The sequence below is a fragment of the Lipotes vexillifer genome, unplaced genomic scaffold (genome assembly GCF_000442215.2).
Source record: "Lipotes vexillifer unplaced genomic scaffold, Lipotes_vexillifer_v1.1 scaffold1164, whole genome shotgun sequence".
Classification (NCBI taxonomy): domain Eukaryota; kingdom Metazoa; phylum Chordata; class Mammalia; order Artiodactyla; family Lipotidae; genus Lipotes; species Lipotes vexillifer.
In genome coordinates this window covers 146,424-165,076 of record NW_006788578.1, presented here as the reverse complement: position 1 = coordinate 165,076, position 18,653 = coordinate 146,424, and the positions used below count along the sequence as shown (strand labels likewise).

The window sequence follows — 18,653 nt, the reverse complement described above, 5'->3', positions numbered from 1 at the left end:
AAAAATATAGTTGATATTTGACCAATTATGCATATGTGTCAGTATGGAAAAGTAATGGTTAATATTGGAGTGAAATATAAAATTCACCTTGGAAAAGGTGGTAGAAATGGCACTATGGGGTGCCTGGAGTCAGATGCCATCATGCTTGGAGAGCTTTATAGAGTAGACAGTTCTTTAGCAGAGGAATAAGATTAGGTGAGAAAGGGGAGAGAGAGCATTTGGACGTAAGAACTGATACGTGGGCTGATTTAAAAGCTTGAATGTATGAAGCTTGTTTACAAGCAAGCCATCCTGGCTGACAAGGATGATGACGTTAACGAGAGATGAGAGAGTTAAATGGACAAGGTTCTCCAGAGAATATTTTAAATCTTAGATTTTTTGTAATAGAGTGTTAGGTTATTCAAATAGGTTAAGATCTTTTTTAAAACATCATTTTAAAAGAAAGCCTATTTAAAAATGGAGAAAAAATGAACAAGACTTGCTTGTGTATATTTGTCTTTGATTAAGAAGAGATGAAAGTGCTCAAATTAGTTTGTAATTTGGCCATGTAAGTAGACATTTCTTAATGGAAAACAAAAGTAACAAGGTTAGAGCCTGACTTTATTCAAATGGAAAAAGAGATACAAAGTGACATACTTTGAGCTATTTCTATTTTTAAGCTGTATGTGAAATTTCAAAAAATAAGATGAGGTAAGTGACATTCTTAAACCTAGGGGTGACATTTTCGTTTAGAATAGTTGTTAATTGAGGACCAGAGCTATCTCCAAACAATATCATTACAAATACTTTGCAAAAAACCCAAAATAAGTGTTTTCATAATTATTAAGGATAATTCCTATATTTCCTACATTTGAAGTATTTGTTTCTTCAAATCATTTCCCTAAATATTATTCAACAAGATTCACATCTTATCTATACCTATAATCTTATCAATATCTATAATCTCTTATATATAATCTTACAGATCTTATTACAAGATATATTTTATTATTCCCATTTTAAAGAAGAGAAAATTGAGGCTCAACAAAACAAGTGATTTATTTGCAGGAAAACAGTATAAGGAGGAACACAATAGAACACTATGACTTCAGTCTTTAGTACTCTGACCTCAGAATTCCAGAACACTACACCTGTCTTTCAGTCAGTACCTACATTTGCTGAATTCATGAATTTAACAACTCCTTTAAGGCCCTTGCATTTTTCAATTTCTGGAAGCAAAGTAAATCATTACATAAATAAATATATAAATAAATGTTTAAGTAGAAATGATATTAAATTTAAGTAGTGAGTGGCATTGGTTGATTTTAAATAAAAACATCATAGCTTGTACTTAGCTACTTTTCTTTTAACTTTCTTTTCCTCTTACTTACTTAATCTTTATGTTGTTGAGTTGTTTATAAAATAATAATGTTAGAGCTCAAGAGAGAAAAACGAGTTTCATTTCCCCCACCAATAACTTGTAAGTAAAGGAAATACAGATTACCCTCTGATAGTTAAATTACAAAAATCAATGAACCTAATGAATGAGTTGTCTGGTTTAAAATGGTTTCTGGCTAATAGGCTTATAAATTTCCATAGAATTATCTGTGTAATGATGCAAAGATGTAAATTCACAAGACCTAAATATCAAGATGATCATATAATGTATCAGTGGTATGTAAGAGGAATTTCTAGTAAATATAAGTTAGAAGGGACTAGATGAATGGTGGGAAATGGTTTTACTTTCATGTTTTGCTCCATGAAACATGATATCCTCCAGTTGAAAGAACATGAGGACCCATAGCATGCTTCCCACTGATGTACAGCCTCTTGCTTAGGGAGCCAGCAGAAAACTTCACAGTCATTTACTGCCAAATGGCAGTGATTATAATTTTTCATATACTCCCCTATATAGCATGTCAGAAGAATATCTAGTAGGATAAGGAAAAAAATCCCACCAAAACATGAGTCTTGCTAGATGAAATAGCTACTAAGTATAAAAATGCAGTCAGGAAACATACCTACTAACCTGTTCTCAAGCTGTCTGTTTGAGAAGGGTTTTTTTTTTTTTTTTTTTTTAACATCTTTATTGGAGTATATTTGCTTTACAATGGTGTGTTTGTTTCTGCTGTATAACAAAGTGGGTCAGCTATACATATATCCCCATATCCCCTCCCTCTTGCATCTCCCTCCCACCCTCCCTATCCCACCCTCTTTAACCACAACTCAAATATCCACCTCCAAAGTCTGCTTTGCAAACACAGGTTTGAATATATTTTCCCTTATTAGAGGAAAAAGTCAATGTTCAAAACACCACCAATGAATAAGATGGAAGTTCTGAAGGAAAACTACACCATGAAAGACAGGGTATATTATCCCTTCAAGTTCAAAACCAACCAACCAATCAACAATTTACTGATATGAATTTTTTCCTGAATTGGCTCATCTACTTCTACTTTGAAAACTTGGGCAAGTAACTTACTATTCTATACCTCAGTTTTCTCACCCATAAAATGGGGATAATTTTTCTACCTGAAGCATTTGCTCTTAGGATTGAAGGTGCTAATACATGTGGAGTATGTGGAGCCATTATAAACCCTCAATGCATTCTTCCCCTGCTCCACTATCTCTCTCCCTCACCCCTTTAGTCTCAACGAGACAACAAATTAGGAACCTTCTTAAGATATTTCATGTGATACTAACAGATGTAGTCACTCTAAAAGAGAAGCATGAATCTATAAGAAGCTGTGATTCAAAGATAACAGAACAACATGCAAAGGAAAGGAATTAAATGAAATTAGAGTTAGATAAGTAAAAGTTGGAGGAATTTTAAAATTGTCTTGGCAGAATTAAAATAATCTAGCAAAATAATAAACTGAAAAATCGATAATGTGGGAACTGAATTTAACATCAGTTCAATTTATATTATTGAATATGTACTATGGGCCTAGCATTGTACCAAACTCTTGGAATAAACTGGAAAAAATTGGTGAATAAGAGACACCAATCTGCCTTAGGGAAATTCCTTCTTTCCCCTCTCTCTCTCTCTCTCCCTTTGTCTCTGTCTCTTTGTCTCTGTCTCTGTCTCTCCCCACTTCCTAATCTAACTACCTAGGCAGAAGTAGAGTGATTGGTTCAGGGATGGGCTGAACACTCAACTCAGCAGAGGGAGTTACATGAACTACAAGGAAACATATATTTCTCACTGATGTTGAACCTGAGAAAATGTGAGGCTGCACCTACTGTAACCATCTCTTAATCGCAAAGAGAGAAGCTTTCTGAGCATGAAGCCAGCACAGGATGGAGAGAAAAAAAACCCAAGTTCAATTTAGTATAGTAAAGACTGTAGGTGCACCAGGCCCTGGGGACCTGATCTGGTGAGAAAGGCAGCCTGAGGGAGAGGGGCGTGGCCTGGCAGACAGGTTAGTCCACGTCAGCCATTGTTTAGATTACACTGACCAGGGCACAGGATTGAGACCAGAAAGAATGGGACCAACAATGATAAGGGGCCCAGGAGGAAGGGGAAAGATCACTTAAAGCTCAGGAAAGCAACCCAGTGACAACATAGTTTTGCTGAAAGTGGTCTTACACGTTGTAAAAATGATTCTTCTAAGTATTATGCACTTCTTTCTCCCAATATATTGAGGACAAATTTCCAGCACAATTTCTTTCTGATGTTGTGATTCTGGCTTCATGTAAAGAGAGCCCTCCCTGCCCACTCAGTTTCCCATGTTGCCTAATTTTCCTTTCATTTATCCTGTAAATATTTATTAGGCGCTGCTATAGGCAAATCAAAACATGCAGGCTTTATAAACAAAGATAGAGAGTCAGAAAACAATTTTCATGCCCAATAGCAAAATATGGTTGAAAAACTTCTTTTGGGTACACATGGCATGAATAAAGTGATTTCTCTGGAGAACCTATGAGGTAAATTCAGCTTTCATTCACAACAACAGGACTGTTTACACTGAAACCATTTCTGCTATTCATTCATTATTATAGAACTAATCTAGGTTAAAGTTCAAAAAAGTTTTAGAATCTTCTCTATTCATCTTAAGCATTTTTAAAAACTATTTTATCAGTGATAGTTATCAATTCCATTTTCTAGGCTATACAAGAGTTCCTAATCTCGGGATTTTAATAGATGAAAAGACACTAATACTTATCGACTGCTTATTGAGCCAGACATCGTGCTGGGAGCTTTTATAGATTATTTCACAACATACTTTATGTTTTCCTATCTTTGAAAATATTGTTCTAATATTAGCACAAACAGAATATGGTATAGTCTCTGAATTTGTTATTAGTTCTCACTTTCCTTGTTCAACATGGAATCAGGAAAGAAAGCATAGAGGGTACTATTCTTGTATCTAACAAGTACTTTTAAAAAATCCTTTTCATTGCATCAGTCCCATGAAATGTACTTAAAGTTATGTTTTAAGCTTTTATTATTATTATTTTAATATATAATATCTGTCACCTAGCTCTATCTCTCCATCCATCCAATTGGGAGCAAGGATTCTATATTCCACGCTCATTATTGTCTTTTTGAGTCCTTAGCCAATTTATAAAACAACTCTATCTACTGTTAGAAGACCTGTCTCCTTCAGGCCATGGTTAGGTCATATTAGCGTCTCTTAACTAGGTGATTGGTCCAGTTACTGAGGGCATCGTCTTGAAACAATATTCTCCATCTATCCCCCAAATAAGAGGCTCTTCTTCTTCAGGTATCATAAACTCCTCTCCCAGGACACCTGTCACTACTGACTCTCTTTTTGACAATTCCATTCAGGTACAGCTAACTGGTAGATGAAATATGCCAGCAAGGTGTGAAAAACTTCACCCTAGGAAACATTTGTTCCTAGACAACTGGAATAGAGCAGAGCATCTTGAAGTCTAGCAGTCTCACCACAAACCAGAATTCACCTGAGAGCCTGAGTTTCCATCATCCCCATTCCATTACTCTGCTCCACCAACTTCATCACAGGTTGTGTGTGACACTCTATTTCTATGATGTGTCCTGTTACTGCCACTGCTGTTTATTCAAGTGTCATGCAAATGTTTTGCACCCTCTTAGGCAATGGAGATGCACAGATTAAAAGACATGGCTTCTATCCTCAAGGAGATAGCTCACAGAAGCAGGCATTAAAAGCAGTACAGATAAGTATACACAAAATTTTAAGCATCCAGTTAGAGTGTCATTTGTTTGATAAAAATTGCCACCATCCTCATGCCCATTGGCTCTTCCAAAGTCATGTCCAAGTCTAGTCCTTTCCAGCTCATTAAATTGGTTCTAGCTTATGACCAAGAGTAGTATTCTAGGCTCTGTTAAAATCTTTTCTAGGCTTGCAACAGGCTGAGTATTGGAACGAGTTGACTTCCAGGGTTGTGTTTGGAGTATGCAACACTGGGAACCCCACGGTACCCCAATTCCCTGGTTTCCAAGGATTCCTACATCATGTTCTAGTGTAATATTTCTCAGAAGGTGTGTGGGGAGTTGAGATGGTGGCAGTTAACTCTGATTGTGAGCAAAATAATTTTAGATTGTTTGAAGTCAGGGCCTCAAAATAAATTATCTTCTTTTATCCATCAATACTTTCGATCACTCAAAAAGAAGTCTCTTGTCAGTGCCTATATGTATTTGATACGACTCCAAATAACAATAGGAAATGAGAGGGGTTTAGAGCACTTGACGAACAAGTACAACTTACTAGTATTAAATTACATTTTATGGTAAACTTTTGCATGCATATCTTCTACATATGACAAAGTTCCAGTGTTGGAATAAAGTTACCTTTTCAATAAATTTATGTTCAATATGGATATACTTGTACAATGGACTACTATCCAGTAATTAAAAAAAGGTAAACTACTGATACATGTGGCAACATTGATGAGCACATGATATTGTGTGAAAGAAGTGAGATCCAAAAGAAAAATACTGTATGCTTCCATTTATAGAAAACTCCACACGTGGCAAAATTATGATAAAAAAATCAATCTTGTTTACCTATTGGAGAGAGAGGACTGACTGGAAAGGGGTTTGAGAGAAATTTCTAGAGAGACAGAAATGTTCTGCATCTTGATTTGGTAGTAGTGCTTAAACAGGTGTGTACCTTTGTCAAAATTCATATAACTGCTATATTTAAAATCCATGCTTTTTTTTTTTTTTTTTTTTTTTTTTGTGGTATGCGGGCCTCTCACTGTTGTGGCCTCTCCCGTTGCAGAGCACAGGCTTCGGACGCGCAGGCTCAGCGGCCATGGCTCACGGGCCCAGCTGCTCCGCGGCATGTGGGATCTTCCCGGACCAGGGCACGAACCCGTGTCCCCTGCATCGGCAGGCGGACTCTCAACCACTGCGCCACCAGGGAAGCCCCCCATGCATTTTTAGATACATTTTAACTTAGCAAAGAGAGAGAGGGAGAGAGAAAGTATATTTGGGGCAAAAAGGATAGATATATTACACTGAGTTACACTGATTTGACTAACACCAGAGACTGCCTTTCCCAGAACCTCCTTCCCTGTGTGGCCAAGAAAGGTCCCTGTGCAATTCGGAAGGCAGATGTGAAGTCATCATTCTGGGCACAGAGGTGCCCGGCAGGTCCCAGGTTATTCTGGCTTGCTCTTGCAGCTCCATATCCAGCTCCTCTCCTCGACCACTGACCCTGTTGGCCAACAGCACTCCCTGGCTCACCACCACACACTTAGTTGTATAGCCACAGAGCTGGTACCTATTTCCAGAGTCTCCACATACTTTCTCTCCACAGTACCACTTCAGAGGCCAACATATCTGGCTTCTCAAATATTCCCACTATGAAGTTGACAGATAAATTACAGGACACCCAGTTAAATTTACATTTAAGATAAACAATGAAAAAAATTTAGCATAAATACAATCTCGTATATTGCAAGGGACATCTAATACTAAAAAATGTTATTTATCTGAAATTCAAATTTAACTGGGTGTTACGTATTATTTTTTAGTTGCTAAATCTGACAACCTTATCCTATAGTTCTGACTGGATACTCATACCTGTGTGTCTGATGGAATGATTGGTGCCTATCACTCCCACTTTTAGATCTTCACTTCCCCAGGTTATTGCACATTAGCGTAAGGTCTAATTAATATAATTAGTTATTCTAATAAATATTGTAAATCCTTTATTCATATAATTTTTATGGTGGCTATGTTTTCCTGACTGAACTCTGATTGATACAGAGGGTTAATTTAAAGAGAAAATGTTAATTACATGCACATGCATAAGAAAGTTAGCTATGACCAAATTCCAGCAAGCAGAATTTAGAATCTTAAAGCTGCTCTAAGATTGCATGCTTCACCTCATTGGCCATTGGGGTGCACAGGGCAGATTCTCTCCATAGAGGACAGTTCAGCATTGTGTTTACATAAGTATATCTTGAATTTGATTTTCCTCATCCTTACCTTAAGCTGATAATATTATACCTTCATGAAGCCCAGAGGAGGCAGCCTGTTATAGTCATGGAAACACCACGCATTTTAAAGTCTAACAATCCTGGGAGCAAATCCACATACTAGTTATGTGATCTTGGGCACATTAGACAACTTTGCTTTACAGATCTGTAGTGTGGGCTTGATAATCCCTACTTTATGCATTTCTGTGAGGATTGGTTCACATATGAAAATTCCTAACTGAGCAACTGCCACAAACTAGATATTTTTCATAGGATGTTTTATCTTAGTGGAAGGACAACCACTTCTATCTTTTAAAATATTTAATTTTCATAATCTGGAGGCTTGCTCAAGTCTTGTGTAGTCACCTTTTTTTAGCCCTCTGGCTCTTGGGAAATATATTCAAATTACTGAAGTCTTTCATTTAGTCATGAACTTGCAATGCCCTTTCTTCTCTTAGGAAGCAGGCACACTCCAGCGTTTACTTTAGGCCTTAATACCTTTGAGCTACATATATATGAGCCACAGTTGATTTTGCTGACATGTTTACATTTTCAGGATCTTAGAAACTGTTGTTTCAGATGATTTTAGTTAGTGGTATTTTGTTTAAATCCCCAAAGGAGTGGGAGAACCTTTATGAGAATCCAATTTTTTATTTGTTTTTTAACTTTGGCAGGAGGAAGAAAACCAAGTCTGGAAATAATAAAAATTTAGGGCTGATATATTGCCAAAATAAGGAATCGATGAGTCACAAAAGCACACACACACACACACACAAAGTTGAACTGGCTACGTATGATGACATTAAAGAATTATTATTTTTACCGGTGTTGATAGTATTATGTTTATGTTAAAGGAAAGAATCTTTATCTTTTAGAGATTAAAAAGAAAACAGAAAGGTTGGAAAGCATGCTTTGATTTGATGGAATGAGAATATCTTATTCAGAGTAAGGTAATGTTTCTATAACTAAGTAGAGACACTAAGATTCTTGGTTCCCCTTTGGGAGCTAGAGAGAAGCATTCTGGGTTGAATTAGAAATTGAGTCACTCTGAACACAGAAGTGATGACAGAAACAACCTTGAAACAAGAAGAGACAGCACCTTGTGAAAATACTTCGATAATGTTCTTGTTCTTTTCTTTCACTTTTTCTAGGAGCAATCTCCCTCTCCCCAGATACATCACGAGCTCTCATTCTTCCTCTCATCCTCACCCCCAACTTCTCTATTTTCCCAACTCACCATTCCAAGTAACAGGACAGATCTTGTGCTCCTACTACTTTCTGCAAAGCTTTAAGAGCCATTTCATCTTCCCCAACTCCTGTTTGCTCCCAATTCCTTTGCAATGCTTTTCTCCAATGGATCTTAGGGAACACACAGTTATCTTAAATCTCTTTCTCTACCTGTTCTTTTTTAATTCTCCTGTCAGTTAACTGAGTGGCCATCCACCAGCTCTACCTTTGCTCATCCAGAAAAGTCTCTCAGATGCATTCATTTTACTACTATTATTATCTTTTGCCTGAAACACTGAAGTATTGGGTTGGCCAAAAAGTTCGTTCGGGTTTTCCTCACGATGTTACAGAAAACCCTGAACGAACTTTTTGGCCAATCCAATAATTTCTTAAGAATTCATGCCTTCAATGTTTTCCCCAATTAATCTATCTTTATATTTTAAGATGTGCTTTTTAAAAATGTCATTCCCCTGATTTATAATTTGTAGTTCTTCAATATCTACAGGAAAAAATTGAATTTCCTTAAGCTAAAATATTTATATAGGGATTGTCTATTTTTCATACAACACACTCATTATAGTACAGTTACATGAGCATAGTGACCTTGTATGTATGTTTCATTGTTGTAATCCCAACAACTAATAGTACCTGTCATATAATCATCCCTCAATAAATATATATTAACAGTAATAATAATAATATAAACTATGCTTTTTTAGCATTTATTATGTGTCAGGGATTACATTGAGTGTATTACATACAAAATCTCATTCAAACCTCACAATAATCATTTAAGGAAGGGACTTTCATCATCCCCCCATTTTACTTATGAGAAAAGTGAAGCACAGAGAGGTTAATCAATTTTCCCAAGTTTATAAGGCTATCAAGTAATTGAATTGATTCAACTGATTCATTCAGCAAATATTCATGAAGAATTTACTGTTTTCCAGGCACTTTCGTTGTTATTATATCAGTGATAGAGCAATAAACAAAACAAACAAAGCCCCTGCTTTCATGGAAGCTGGAATGTTGGGGTGGACTGGGCAGAGGAAAAATAAGGGCAAAGGATAACGGGCTTTGTGGACCACAGAACTTCAATATTTAAGTCCCATTTCCTCAGGCAGTTATTTTAAATAGTCATAAAGAAAACGTTCAAGAAATGTACAGTGAGCAGGAAGCAAGTATTGAAATCCATCAGAATACATACCTCAGTGAAGCCATTCCTTCTTGTTAATAATGATTTTCATTCATATATTCCTTTGTGCCCATGCTGGGAGAGAGGGCCTCAAATCATGGCAGATGTAAAGGTAAAAGAAAGAAGCAGTCACCAGAGCAGACCATGGCCCCCATGGTAAAAACAGAGACAAATAGATGGTTTTAGCTCTTCACAAATGCAATCAGGGAGCACAGACTCTTTCCTCTTTCCTCAATCTTGTGCCTCCAGAACAGTGACACTGTTGGCATTTAAAAAATAAGACCAGGCAAACATTTACATGAGGCATACAAAAAAGCAGACCCTGAGACAAGTGCTAGGAATTTATTTGGGAGATGATCCCAGAAAGCACAATGAGGGAGTGGGGAAGTAAATCAGAGAAGGGAGGGAGGAAAGCCAGAAAGTGTGCCTTAACGACAGGGTTACCACTATGAGCAACTGAGCCTGAGTCTCAAGGGGGCTCTGAGAAACCAAATCGAGCACACCTCAGAACTCCAGGACCCACAAGGGCCCAAAGCTGGGTGTTCTATCCATAGGCCTCAAACCCTCATTGGTTAAGATTTGCTCCTGGGGCATTACTTCCCCAGCACTTTTGTCCTGCTCCACTCATGGGGTGAGATTAAGCTCTCTGACCTTGTAGACTCACAAGTGCTCAAGTGGAAGCAATAGGTGTATTATATGGGGACCTTCCACTGAAGCTGAAGGTGAGCTCCAGGGAGTACCGACGGGATACGGCAGACACCAGCTTCATCTGCTACAGACTGGGAAAAGGCTCAGTCACCCATTCTTCTCAGAGAGTACACTAATAGATCTGTAAACTGACTCTAGGGCCAATTCTATACTTTCTAAAATTTATAGAGGCTCTATAAAGGGATTCACAGTGGAATTAAACCATGTTCTTACCACAAATAAAAAAATCCAGCAGGGAATTATTCCAAACATTTCACCTGCCTCCTCATGGTGAATCAACATAGATATGCTGTGCCAAAGGTAAACTTGAGAAATGTGGATGGAACTCTCTTAAAAGAAAACAAAATAATCTGTGCCTGTCTTTTCTCTCAGCATACTCTACAATCTAACACCTCTTAATGCACTGCTTTTAATCCCTCCACACAGTAAACTAGCACTCCTTGCTCAGGGAGAGAAAATTCTGTAACTTGGAAAGTTGTCATCAAGTAAAATATGTATTTCCACATATATAAATGAAGTTTATATATATGAATATATAAATATTTCTATTCTGCATATATCTTCCAAAGATAACTTTCATCATCTTCTAAGACTGAAATGTTTCCTCCATTCATGGCATAGGAAAAATTCCAATGACCATCCATTGGATCAATATGATCTGTCAACAAAGACGAAATTTTGAATGAAAATCTTGAATAAAAAGCCATAAAAGTAAGATTCACTTTCAAGTTATTACTAAAGACTATAAATAATTTTTAGGGTTTCATAAAGACTAAATATACATTTTCATCTAAAAATTAGCCCATTGAATATATAATTAATAAGCGATTTAGCTCATTTTCACAAATTACCCATATAATGTACATTTGAATAATCATTGTCTGACTAGAATTGTGCATTTTCCTTCCTGTTCACTAGTAATTTGGTAAAGTATAATTATAAAGGCATTTTTCTCTTCTTTTGTATTTTTTACCTTATCTTTGCTAGCTTCATTATTTGGCTTTCATTTCTGTGAAAGCAATTATTACAGATATATACCAACAGTTACAGCATAGTTCCTACTACTATTTGTTGCATATATTGAAGAATCCTTGCATCCCTGGGATAAACCCCACTTGATCATGGTGTATGATCCTTTTAATGTGCTGCTGGATTCTGTTTGCTAGTATTTTGTTGAGGATGTTCACATGTATGTTCATCAGTGATACTGGCCTATAGTTTTCTTTTTTTGTGACATCTTTGTCTGGCTTTGGTATCAGGGTGATGGCGGCCTCATAGAATGAGTTTCGGAGTGTTCTTCCCTTTGCTATATTTTGGAAGAGTTTGAGAAGGATAAGTGTTAGCTCTTCTCTAAATGTTTGACAGAATTCGTCTATGAAGCCATCTGGTCCTGGGCTTTTGTTTGTTGGAAGATTTTTAATCACAGTCTCAATTACAGTGCTTGTGATTGGTCTGCTTATATATTCTATTTCTTCCTGGTTCAGTCTCAGAAGGTTGTGCTTTTCTAAGAATTTGTCCATTTCTTCCAGGTTGTCCATTTTATTGGCATAGAGTTGCTTGCAGTAATCTCTCATGATCCTTTGCATTTCTGCAGTGTCAGTTGTTACTTCTCCTTTTTCATTTGTAATTCTGTTGATTTGAGTCTTCTCCCTTTTTTTCTTGATAAATAAGTCTGGCTAATGGTTTATCAATTTTGTTTATCTTCTCAAAGAACCAGTTTTTAGTTTTATTGATCTTTGCTATTGTTTCCTTCATTTCTTTTTCATTTATTTCTGATTTGATCTTTATGATTTCTTTCCTTCTGCTGATGTTGGGGGTTTTTTTGTTCTTCTTTCTCTAATTGCTTTAGGTGTAAGGTTAGGTCATTTATTCAAGATTTTTCTTGTTTGTTGAGGTAGGATTGTATTGCTATAAACTTCCCTCTTAGAACTGCTTTTGCTGCATCACATAGGTTTTTAGTCGTTGTGTTTTGTCATTTGTTTCCAGGTATTTTTTTTTATTTCGTCAATGAACTCTTGGTCATTTAGTAGCATATTGTTTAGCCTCCATATGTTTCTACTTTTTACAGTTTTTTTTTCCTGTAATTGATATCTGATAATTGATACAGCATTGTGGTTGGAAAAGAGACTTGATACGATTTCAATTTTCTTAAATCTACCAAGGCTTGATTTGTGACCCAAGATATGATCTATCCTGGAGAATACTCCATGAGCACTTGAGAAGAAAGTGTGTTCTGTTGTTTTTGGATGGAATGTCCTATAAATATCAATTAAGTCCATCTGGTCTAATGTGTCATTTAAAGCTTGTGTTTCCTTATTTATTTTCATTTGGATGATCTGTCCATTGGTGAAAGTGGGGTGTTAAAAGTCCCCTACTATGATTGTATTACTGTCAATTTCCCCTTTTATGGCTATTAGCATTTGCCTTATGTATTGAGGTGCTCCTATGTAGGGTGCATAAATATTTACAATTGTTCTATCTTCTTCTTGGATTGATCCCTTGATCATTATGTAGTGTCCTTCTTTGTCTCTTGTAATAGTCTTTATTTTCGTCAATTTTGTCTGAGAATTGCTACTCCAGCTTTCTTCTCATTTCCATTTGCATGGAATATCATATTTTATCCCCTCACTTTCAGTCTGTATGTGTCCCTAGGTCTGAAGTGGGTCTTGTAGACAGCATATGTACGGGTCTTGCTTTTGTATCCATTCAGCCAGTCTATGTCTTTTGGTTGGAGCATTTAATCCATTTACATTTAAGGTAGTTATCAATATGTATATTCCTATTACCATTTTCTTAATTGTTTTGGGTTTGTTTTGGTAGGTCTTTTCCTTCTCTTGTGTTTCCTGCCTAGAGAACTTCCTTTAGCATTTGTTGTAAAGCTGGTTTGGTGGTGCTGAATTCTCTTAACCTTTGTTTGTCTGTAAAGGTTTTAATTTCTCTGTCAAATCTGAATGAGGTACCTGCTGGGTATAGTAATCTTGGTTGTAGGTTTTTCCCTTTCATCACTTTAAATATGTCCTGCCACTCCTTTCTGGCTTGCAGAGTTTCTGCTGAAAGATCAGCTGTTAACCATATGGGATTCCCTTGTATGTTATTCGTTGCTTTTCCCTTGCTGCTTTTAATATTTTTTCTTTGTATTTAATTTTTGATAGTTTGATTAATATGTTTCTTGGTGTATTTCTCCTTGGATTTATCCTGTATGGGACTCTCTGAACTTCCTGGACTTGATTGACTATTTCCTTTCCCATGTTAAGGAATTTTTCAACTATAATCTCTTCAAATATTTTCTCAGACTCTTTCTTTTTCTCTTCTTTTCTGGTATCCCTATAATTCAAATATTGGTGCATTTCATGTTGTCCCAGAGGTCTCTGAGACTGTCCTCAATTCTTTTCATTCTTTTTTCTTTATTCTGTTCTGCAGTAGTTATTTCCACTATTTTATCTTCCAGGTCACTTATCCGTTCTTCTGCCTCAGATATTCTGCTATTGATCCCTTCTAGAGAATTTTTAATTTCATTTATTGTGTTGTTCATGGTTGTCTGTTTGCTCTTTAGTTCTTCTAGGTCCTTGTTAAATGTGTCTTGTATTTTCTCCATTTTATTGCCAAGATTTTGGATCACATTTCCTATCACTACTCTGAATTCTTTTTCAGGTAGACTGCCTATTTCCTCTTCATTTGTTTGGTCTGGTGGGTTTTTACCTTGCTCCTTCATCTGCTGCATAATTCCTTGTCTTCTCATTTTGTTTAACTTACTGTGTTGGGGGGGTCTCCTTTTCACAGGCTGCATGGAGAAATTTCCCTTTCTCTCCTTTGTTCCACAGCTCCTGGGATTCAGCTTTGATTTTGGCCCTGCCTCTGCATGTAGGTCGTCCTCAGGCATCTGTTCCCGCTCAGACAGGACAGGGTTAAAACAGTGGCTGATTAGGGGGCTCTGGCTCACTCATGTCATGGGGAGGGAGGGGTACAGTATTTATAATTGGAATGTGGGGAGAGCCTGCAGCAGCAGAGGCTGGCATGACATTGCAACAGCCTGAGATGCACCGTGTGTTTTCTTGGGGAATTTGTTCCTGGATCACGGGACCCTGGAAGTGGTGGGCAGCACAGGCTCCCGGGAGGGGAGGTATGGATAGTGACCTGTGCTTGCACACAGGATTCTTGGTGACTGCAGCAGCAGCATTAGCGTCTCATGCCCGTCTCCGGGGTCTGAGCTGAGAGCTGTGGCTCGCACCCATCTCTGGAGCTCATTTAGGGGGTGCTCAGCCATCTGTGGGCAGACCGGGAAGGAATCCCGTCTCCTTGCACACCCCAAAACAATGGTTTCTTGCCTTTCAGGCAGGTCCAGACTTTTTCCTGGACTCCCTCCCATGTAGCTCTGGACCTCTGGCCCCTTTCAGGCTGTGTTCACACAGCCAAACCCCAGTCCTCTCCCTGGGATCTGACCTCTGAAGCCTGAGCCTCAGCTCCCAGCCCCTACCTGGCCCAGTGGGTGAGCAGACAAGCCTCTCAGGCTGGTGAGTGCTGGTTGGCACCGATCCTTTGTGCAGGAATCTCTCCACTTTGCCCTCTGCACCCCTGTTGCTGTGCTCTCCTCTGTGACTCTGAAGCTTTTCCCCCACGTCCCTCCATCTCCACCAGTGAGGGGGCTTCCTAGTGTGTGGAAACCTCTTCTCCTTCACAGCTCCCCCTCAGAGGTGCAGGTCCCGTCCCTATTCTTTTGTCTGTTTTTTCTTTTTTCTTTTGCCCTACCCAGGTACATGGGGATTTTCTTGCCTTTTGGGAGGTCTGAGGTCTTCTGCTAGCATTCAGTAGGTGTTCCGTAGGAGTTATTCCACATGTAGATGTATTTTTGATGTATTTGTAGGGAAGAAGGTGATCTCCACATCTTACTCCTCTGCCATCTTGAAGGTTCCCCCCCCGCCACCATTACGTCTTGACAAAACACCTGACCCACAGGGTGACCACACATAGTAAATGGTTACTGTTTTAATCCACTGATAGTTTGGGAGGATTTGTTATTCATAAATATATTCCAGAACCTAAATTTGGTGCTGGAAGTAGGTTTATTTTGTTATAACAGAAATGTAAAACACATGGCTTTGGATTTAGGACCACATGTTGCGTGGCAGTGTGAAGGACCTCAAGTAGATGATTTGTGGCAGTGGAACAAAACCGAGAAAAGTGTTATTGAAGGCTGGAGAAAAGATAAATTGTGTTACATAGTAATAGAAAATTTAGCAAACCTATTGACTGAGGTAACGTAGATGTGGCACTTATAGAATATGTCCACAAATTCTTAGATACTCCCCCTTTTGAGAGGTGAAGCTTAATTTCCCTCTTTGAGTATGTCTGACCTTAGTGATTTGCTTCTACTGGAATGAAATGGAAATGTATGACTTCAGAAATTAGGTCATAAAAAGAACTGCAGCTTCTTTCTTGCTCTTTATTTTGGAGCATTTACTCTTGAGGAAACATCTGTGATGCTGGGAAGACTCCCAGGCTGTCCTGTGATGCTGAGGCCTTCTGCCAGCAGTCAGTTGAAGTGTTCTGCCAATACCTTCTAAGTGAGCTATCTTGAATGCTGATTCTCCAGCTCCAGCCATGGTGTCGGACAGTTGCAACCTTTGCTGACATCTTGACTGCAGCCTTATGGGAGATCCTGGGCCAGAACCATCCATCTAAAGCACTTCCAGATTCCTGATACTCAGAAAATGTGTGAGAATATTAATTTTGCTTCATATTGTCTTAAGATGCTAAGTTTTGGGGTATTTATTTTACACAGCAATAAATAATATAGAAGGAAATATAAAGTAAAAATGTGCCTATGAACTCGAGGATCTGGTTTAGCAGATGTTTAGTAGAATGTTGGAAATGCCAACTGGTTTTTTAGTTATGTATAATGAAATATGGCTACAGAAAGTTGAGATAAAGAGGGAATTGATCACTTTTCAATATGGATTTTGAGGATCTATAAAGGAGCCAGGGCTAGCTTCAGATAACAAAAGATCCTCAATTTAAGGAGCAGCCTCAAAAGAAGGATCAAATTCAGCCCCCTACCAGTAAAGTGTGACCTCAGTGCCATAATGGGATGAAATCTTCAGGGAGAGGGTAAGTGTATTTTGCATGTAAATGGGATGTGGGTTGTTGTGGCCAGAGAGCAGAATGTGAAATATTACATTGTCCCAAAGATGACAACAACATTATCGCTAAAACAATTTTCTTCTGCAATGTGACCTTCCTAATCCCTAATTAAGAAGTGACATTTACATCCCCACCCCCTGGTATCTAGGCTGACTGTGCGACTACCATGATGATATGAATACAGGAGAAGTGATGCAGCACTGGTCCTGGGTGTGGCCCTTGACTGGCGAGGGAGCTTTCTTTTCCTGACTCTTGGAAGCCATATACAATGTAAGAAATGTGATTATCCTGAGATCACCATGCCATAAGAAATACAAGTTATATGGAGAGGTCCTACAGGATGGCACATCGTGTGGACAGAGAGACAGTCAGACCAAGAACAACTGAGGAACCAGTCGTGAATGAAGAACCTACCTTGGACAACCCAGTGCGGTAAGTACCACCTACTTCAGCCCATCTCTATTTCCTGATCCAAAAATGAATCAAATAAAAAGGTTGTTTTAATATACTAAGTCTGTGGTAACATTTTCTTCTGATAATTTTCCTCTTGAAGCCTTTCACAATCCCCCTCTGTCTCAGATAGATATTATCTCTCCTTCTTTTCAATCTCTCTCATAAACATTCTTCTTCCATCCTATCTGTATAGATACTTGGGTCCTGAATGTTTCCAATTTAATAAAAAAACTTCTCGAGAGGAGAAAATATCCATGTTTATCTTTTATTCCTCTACTTCCTCATAGTGCTGTGCACACATTATCTTAAATAAATATTTTAATCAAATTTACTCTAAAATATCTCAGGTAGATTAGCAAAAGATAAGACCATTTATGATGAGAAGAAAGTAAATAGGTTAATAGGAAGAAGAGGACTTAATTAGGTAAAGGGGTCATTAGTGCCAAGCCCTCCTGATTCATTTCCTTGTCTACTGTCCCAAATCTTCTAATCAATTCCCCATACCAAACCCTAATAAATCCATAACCCTACTGCTTAAAATACTTCAGTGAATAAACACTGGCTTCAGAATCAAATAGAAGTTTCTTAAAATGTCATACAACAGTTGGCTTATGCAACCTACACATCATCCCACCACCACCTCCCTATTCATATGTAGCTCAGAATATGTCATGTTCACTTTATGCTCGTAGGGCGTTGCATATGCATAGAGCACTGCTACTTCCCTCTATCCACTTGGATTATTCATTTTATCCTTCAAGACATAATTCAAGTGCTACTTCCTCAAGAAAACTTCCTGATTTTCTTAATTCAATCAGGTGCTCTTCGGCTATGTTAAAATAGTCTTGAGCAAAATCCTACCGTAGGGCTGCCTACTGTAATTCTTTGATTTTTTTAATCTTATTAAGCCAAAAGATTGTAATCCCTCCCTCAGAAAAGGGCTCTGGTTTGTTCACCTCCATATCTCGTAATACGCAGCAGAGTGCTTAGAAATTAATTTGGCGTTAAAAAATCTTCCTGTTAAATAAGTGGGTGAATGAACAAGTGAATGAATGGACGTATAGGTAGATATATTGATGGCTGAATAATATATTAGTTTGCAAGGATAGTGGGTTTCCTTTTTTTAAAGAACATTATTCTTGGGAACTTGATGCTACTGTTTCTTATACTGATTTTGACAAATAGGAAGTAATATATCTTGGGGATGAAAGTATGCTGTGAGGGAGAGTGAACCTAACACGAATGACCTGAGACTAAATAATTAGCTTAGTGGCTCCGGGAGATGAATGTTTAATATACTCAACTGCTTAGTCATTCTTTTTTCATTGTCATTTATCATTGTCATTCCTATAACTGATAGATATTATAGATGCAAAGAAAAAGAGACATTGTGGCATACTCAATGTCAAAAGCATATTTTGAGCTCATGTCTCAGCGAAGACATTGTCTGATATTAGGTATCTGGGTCAGGGCTGCTCCCCTAAACCATGAACTCTTTGCTTTTCTTGGGCAGGATGCCAGT

General features: G+C 37.9%; 1 pseudogene; it reads left to right on the top strand.

Moving 5' to 3' along the window:
• LOC103084243 (claudin domain-containing protein 1 pseudogene) overlaps positions 1 to 16,238 on the top strand; it is a 38,120-nt pseudogene extending 21,882 nt beyond the window's left edge.
• Positions 16,239 to 18,653: the final 2,415 nt, after the last annotated feature.